Source organism: Etheostoma cragini, chromosome 5, assembly GCF_013103735.1.
Source record: "Etheostoma cragini isolate CJK2018 chromosome 5, CSU_Ecrag_1.0, whole genome shotgun sequence".
Lineage (NCBI taxonomy): Eukaryota > Metazoa > Chordata > Actinopteri > Perciformes > Percidae > Etheostoma > Etheostoma cragini.
The window spans coordinates 7,348,817-7,354,953 of NC_048411.1; the positions used below are offsets into that span (position 1 = coordinate 7,348,817).

The following is a 6,137-nucleotide window of genomic DNA, read 5'->3' on the forward strand; positions in this document are numbered from 1 at the left end:
TAATAATAATCCCTACAAAAACAATAGGTTCCTTGCACTTCGTGCTAGGACACCGTTGGTGCCCTAGCACTCGTGCTCAGGCCCTAAAAAGGTGAAATGGAATGTAGACTGTATAATCACATTTTCTTGCAGTACATCAGCTATGTAAATACTTATGTTATTAATAATTTGGATAGACTCAAAATGCGTGAGTAAAAGCTGCCCAAGATTTATGCCAAGGGCTGAGGAGACGTGAAGAGGGTCATGTTGGAAAAACTAATGAAATGCAGCATTTGTCGGAACATCAAGACGGGAAGATGACTTGGACTGACCACCTTACACCAAACAATTAAGACGACGGGAGACTCATGATTTTATCCGATATTGGAAATGTATGGAAGCAAATAAGTCTTTGAACTTTAACAGCCGTTCAATACTTAGTATTGAAATATTTTACTTTAAAACCATGTATCTGAATTTTTTTTTCTGAATTCACCTCTTTAAACTTAAATATGTAAATTCTTAAAAACTTGAATTTTCATGAATACTTTTCAATGGTCACCATTTAAAATCCCCCCAAAAAACTTTTAGAATATAAAAGAAAAAGAATTAAGTTGAAGTTAACGTCCGGGCTACCCAGGATGGGAGAAGCAATTGAGCCTGCATGCAATACTATGAAGGTAAAAATGGTGCAAAAGTGAGATCCGAGGATGCGATGGGAGCACTTGTGAAATATGAATTGAGAGCGCAGATGCGATGTGAGCACTTGTAAAATATGACTTGTACTCGTGTTTTTTGTGTGTTTTTTTCACTTGAGTCACTTTTCCAGTACAACCACAACTCAGTGATTACTACCCCTCGAATCTGTCGCTGCAGTGCGCTCTCTCGCATCACACAGCGGCGAGTCTGCGCTCTCGAGTTTTGCAACACTTCTTGTGATACATTTGGTGCAAAACTAATTTGTACCTGTGGACTTAGTCTGTGGAGCTCTGAGCCAACAGGACGCCAGGGGACAGCAGGGTTTCTATCGCCTGATGAGGGACAACTCTGTCCGGCTTATTTATGTAGCATGAAAGCTAGCATTAGCTAACTAGCAGCCAGCCCGCTTCTAAATACAATACCTTTTAATTATCTCAATACTTTTTAATAGTCCAACTGAAACACTGGCGGTGAGCTCCAGGGCCTGCAGACGGGCCACCGTCAGTGGGGCTCGGCCTGCGTGGAAACATCGCTAGAAAGCTCCGCTTCCGACCTCGATGTGATCTGATCTACAGCGGGACACGGAGAGCTCCAGAACCGGTAGCAGAGGAACAGCCCCCCCGGAGCACACCGCCAGTGTTGTTGGAATAGCAAGTTAGCAAACTAACCCTGCTTATAAATACATACATTTTAGTTATCCTAACACTTTTAACAGTCAAACTGAAACACTGCTGGTGAGCTCCAGGTCCTGCAGCCGCGGACGAACCGCCGTCAGTGTGTATAACGCCTGACTTTTAAATTAAATTGTATTTATTTGCAAGTGTGCTTGTTGGTTAGTTCGCTAACGCTAGCTTGCTATTCCACCAACACTGGCGGTGGGCTCCGGGAGGGCTGTTCCGCTGCTACCGGGTCTGGAGTTCTCTGTGTCCCGCTGGAGATCAGATCACATCCAGGTCGGCAGCGGGGCTTTCTAGCGATGTTTCCACGCAGGCCGAGCCACACTGCTGCTGTCCGTCTGCGGCTGCAGGACCCTGGAGCTCACCGCCAGTGTTTCAGTTGGACTGTTATAAGTGTTGAGATGATTAAAATGTATTTACAGTATTTAGAAGCGGGCTGGCGGCTAGTTAGCCAAAGCTAGCTAGCTATAGTCCTGTTGGCTCAGAGCTCCACAGACTTAGTCCACAGGTACAAATTAGTTTTGCACCAAATGTATCACAAGAAGTGTTGCAAAACTTGAGAGCGCAGACTCGCCGCTGTGTGATGCGAGAGAGCGCACTGCAGCGACAGATTCGAGAGGTTGTAATCACTGAGTTGTGGTTGTACTGGAAAAGTGACTCAAGTGAAAAAAACACACAAAAATCACGAGTACAGATCTTTTTCACAAGCTCTCAAGTCATATTTTACAAGTGCTCACATCGCATCTGTGATGTCTCAATATTGTCTCGGTTTTTGGAATTAAACCTTAACGGGCAGAAAAGCATGGTTCTGATACAAAAAAGTCAGGATGTTAATTCCAGAGAATGGGTGGATTTAAAGGCAAGTTTAAAAGGGTGTGATCTAACTTTTGAAGCTTTTGGAACTATGTATATTGTAGGCTTAAACATATCTTGAATACAATGTTAAAGCTAGTAGCTATTTACACTGTAGTAAAAAAACAAAAAAAACAATATTTTTCTGGAACAAGTGCTGCTACACATTTATGTTATAGTTAGTATTTAGGAGTTACAAAGGCTTTGTTGACACATTTATGCTTTGCACCCCAACAGAGTAAATATGTTTGTTTATGTTAATAATTTATACATTTATTATTATTAATAGTAAAAACAAGTAATAGTATAAGTTCCATATTCCATACTATATTGAAATATTTTATATTCTATTCATACTATTCATTAACTATTTGGATTTAGGACTATGATATCTCTACTTCAGTAGACGCTTATTAGTCACAATTCCAATAAGGCTCATGAGCACTGCATTACTAGACTCATTATATCTTCACAGATGGTCTAAGGAATTGATGTGCATAGCTTTGAAATGTAATGTCTGATTTAATTTGAGTTATGTTATCTTATTTCTTGGGTTTCTACTAGTTTAGCCCAAATGTTGTATTAGTGCAAAAGGAATTTCCTCGCTAAAGATCAGTTAAGTCTTTTATTTACCTTTTATTCTGTTATTTAAACTACATTAGCAACATTTTCTACCCCCATCTACGTGTGGTTTACTGATGTCGGTTTGTACGTTTTTACTTTATTTCACCAGGAGAGTACATAAATACAAAGTATGTATGACTCAAGGAGTATTGGTTCAATAAAACATATGGGTTTGCCCCAAAATTCTGAGTCTTGGTGATTGTCGCCACCTGCTGGACAAAAAAAGTTTGTTTAGTGATTTAAATCTGTTTATTTAATTGTGAAAAAAGTAACTGATGCTAAATCCAAAAGACAAACAGGGACTTATAAATCTAATACACATGTTGCATATATAGTTCCAGTTTAAAAGTTTTATCCGCACAAAGTTTAAGTAGCACTGTAATGGCTACTTTAGGTGTCATAGAAAAGGATGTATATGAAAACATAGGCTACAAAGTACAATGCTATTTGCTGGTTTCATCCAAAGCTTTATAAGGAGGAATAAGGAAACTAACTCATGACTCATAGCAATAATTCAATTCAATTCAATTTGATTTATAAAGTGCTAAATCACAACAACAGTTCAATCTCATTGCGCTTTTCATAAATGAGCAGGTCTAGACTGTACTCTGTGATGTTATTTACAAAAACCCAACAGTTCCCATCAAGAGCAAGCACTAGGCAACAGAGGCAAGGAAAAACTTCCTTTTAAGAAACAGAAACCTCAAGCAGAACCATGGCTCAGGGTGAGCGGTCATCTGCCTCGACCGGTTGGGCGTGAGAAAAAGAGACAGAGAGAGAGAGATAGAGAGAGACATGGAGAATTGTAGCAGAGGGTGTTGAGCAGGAACATGGAGGCAGCAGGTGACTCCTACCACATATCTAGACTCCACAGCTCTATAGCCACAAACACCTGCAAAGTACTCACTTTCCCTACTTAAAAAAATACTCTGGTCAAAGTAGAAATACTGTTTTAACTTCATTACTCAAGTAAAAGTAACAAAGTACAGGCTTGGAAATTTACTTAAAGTATAAAACTAAAAGTATAGCCTTGCAAATGACAAAGTTACCTGGACCACACACGTTACTAGAGTGCACACTGAGAAACTTCAGTGGACTAGGAAAAGTCTCTTTATGCCTTGGCATACATTTTAAATTTTAAATGGATGTCTGCCAATAGGCCTAAAACATCACATATATGTTTATTGTGACAGAGACTGGGACTCCAGGTTAATTAAGATTCTGACTGAGTAGCAAGATATTAATTCAACTGTGATTCTGTGAGAATTCACAAATCAAGTTTCTCTTTTTTAATCTTGTCCTTAACATTTAAATAAATCTACATGAATGTGTGTGTGCTCAAATTTGGCTTTTGGAAAGAAAATAAAGGGTAAAATATGAATTACTAAACAGACATAAATTAAGAAGTTCCCCATACTTTTAGAGTTACGAAGCACATTGGCCAGGAGTCATTCTTGATGCCAACTATCTCAAACATCTCTCTCTCATAAGGCCGAGGATGACTGGAAACATCTTGCTGCTTGTCTGCCAAATCTCTGGGATCTCCGTTTTCTTCATTTTCAATCATGTCACCGTCCATACTATTATGTGCTAACGTTAGCGCCATCAAGCCGCAATGATTTGCCACTAATGAATGCAGAATGCCGCAGAATCCGTTGAGTCGTCTTAGTGGTGCGACAAGTGCAACATGCAGTATAGTCCCATCCAATCAGATTGAATATGGTATTAAACAACAAACAATAATAACAATAACTCCAGTGAAATGATTTGAAACTTGTTAGCGAGGACTAGATAAGGACTGTATTTAAATCTGATTCTGGTTTTCAACTGCGCCCCAGATGTGTCTGTTAAAACACAGAGACAACATCTCTCTGTCGATTCAACGTGCAACCTAGCTAACAGGTGAAAAACACAAACAACAAAATCAATAGCTAACTTACTTTAATTGGGACAAAACTACAGACCAATACAACAACAGGCTTAAACGAACTGATAACATACACTCACCTAAAGGATTATTAGGAACATCTGTTCAATTTCTCATTAACGCAATTATCTAATCAACCAATCACATGGCAGTTGCTTTAATGCATTTAGGGGTGTGGTCCTGGTCAAGACAATCTCATGAGCTCCAAACTGAATGTCAGAATGGGAAAGAAAGGTGATTTAAGCAATGGTTGTTGGTGCCAGACGGGCCGGTCTGAGTATTTCACAATCTGCTCAGTTACTGGGATTTTCACGCACAGCCATTTCTAGGGTTTACAAAGAATGGTGTGAAAGGGGAAAAACATCCAGTATGCGGCAGTCCTGTGGGCGAAAATGCCTTGTTGATGCCAGAGGTCAGTGGGGAATGGGCCGACTGATTCAAGCTGATAGATGAGCAACTTTGACTGAAATAACCACTCGTTACAACTGAGGTATGGAGCAAAGCATTTGTGAAGTCACAACATGCACAACCTTGAGGCGGATGGACAGAAGACCCAACCGGGTGCCACTCATTTCCACTACAAATAGGAAAAAGAGGCTACAATTTGCAAGAGCTCACCAAAATTGGACTGGAAAAATGTTGTCTGGTCCATTGAGTCTTGATTTCTGTTGAGACATTCAGATGGTAGAGTCAGAATTTGGCGTAAACAGAATAAGAACATGGATCCATCATGCCTTGTTACCACTGTGCATGCTGGTGGTGGTGTGATGGTGTGGGGGATGTTTTCTTGGCACACTTTATGCCCCTTAGTGCCAATTGGGCATCGTTTAAATGCCACAGCCTACCTGAGCATTGATTCTGACCATGTCCTTCCCTTTATGGCCACCATGTACCCATCCTCTGATGGCTACTTCCAACAGGATAATGCACCATGTCACAAAGCTTGAATCATTTCAAATTGGTTTCTTGAACATGACAATAAGTTCACTGTACTAAAATGGCCCCACAGTCACCAGATCTCAACCCAATAGAGCATCCTTAGGATGTGGTGGAACGGGAGCTTCGTGCCCTGGATGTGCATCCCACAAATCTCCAACAACTGCAAGATGCTATCCTATCAATATGGGCCAACATTTCTAAAGAATGCTTTCAGCTCCTTGGTAAATCAATGCCATGTAGAATTAAGGCAGTTCTGAAGGTGAAAGGGTGTCAAACACAGTATTATTAGGTGTTCCTAATAATCCTTAAGGTGAGTGTAAGTTATACAAAGATGTTCTCAAAGATGCACAAACACAATCTCAACTGATTATCCTCCGGACAGCTAGTCTCTTTTTATTTTCTTTCACTTTCTTCTCCATGTGAAGCACGTGTCTGTGCAA

General features: G+C 40.1%; 1 long non-coding RNA gene across 1 annotated transcript in view; it reads right to left on the bottom strand.

Annotated features, from left to right (window-relative positions):
- The window catches only part of LOC117944791, an 18,308-nt gene extending 18,006 nt beyond the window's left edge, over positions 1-302 (bottom strand). The window contains exon 1 of the long non-coding RNA XR_004656654.1: positions 291-302. This is a non-coding gene — a long non-coding RNA (uncharacterized LOC117944791). The remainder of the gene's footprint in view (positions 1-290) is intronic.
- Between the last annotated feature and the right edge of the window lie 5,835 nt (positions 303-6,137).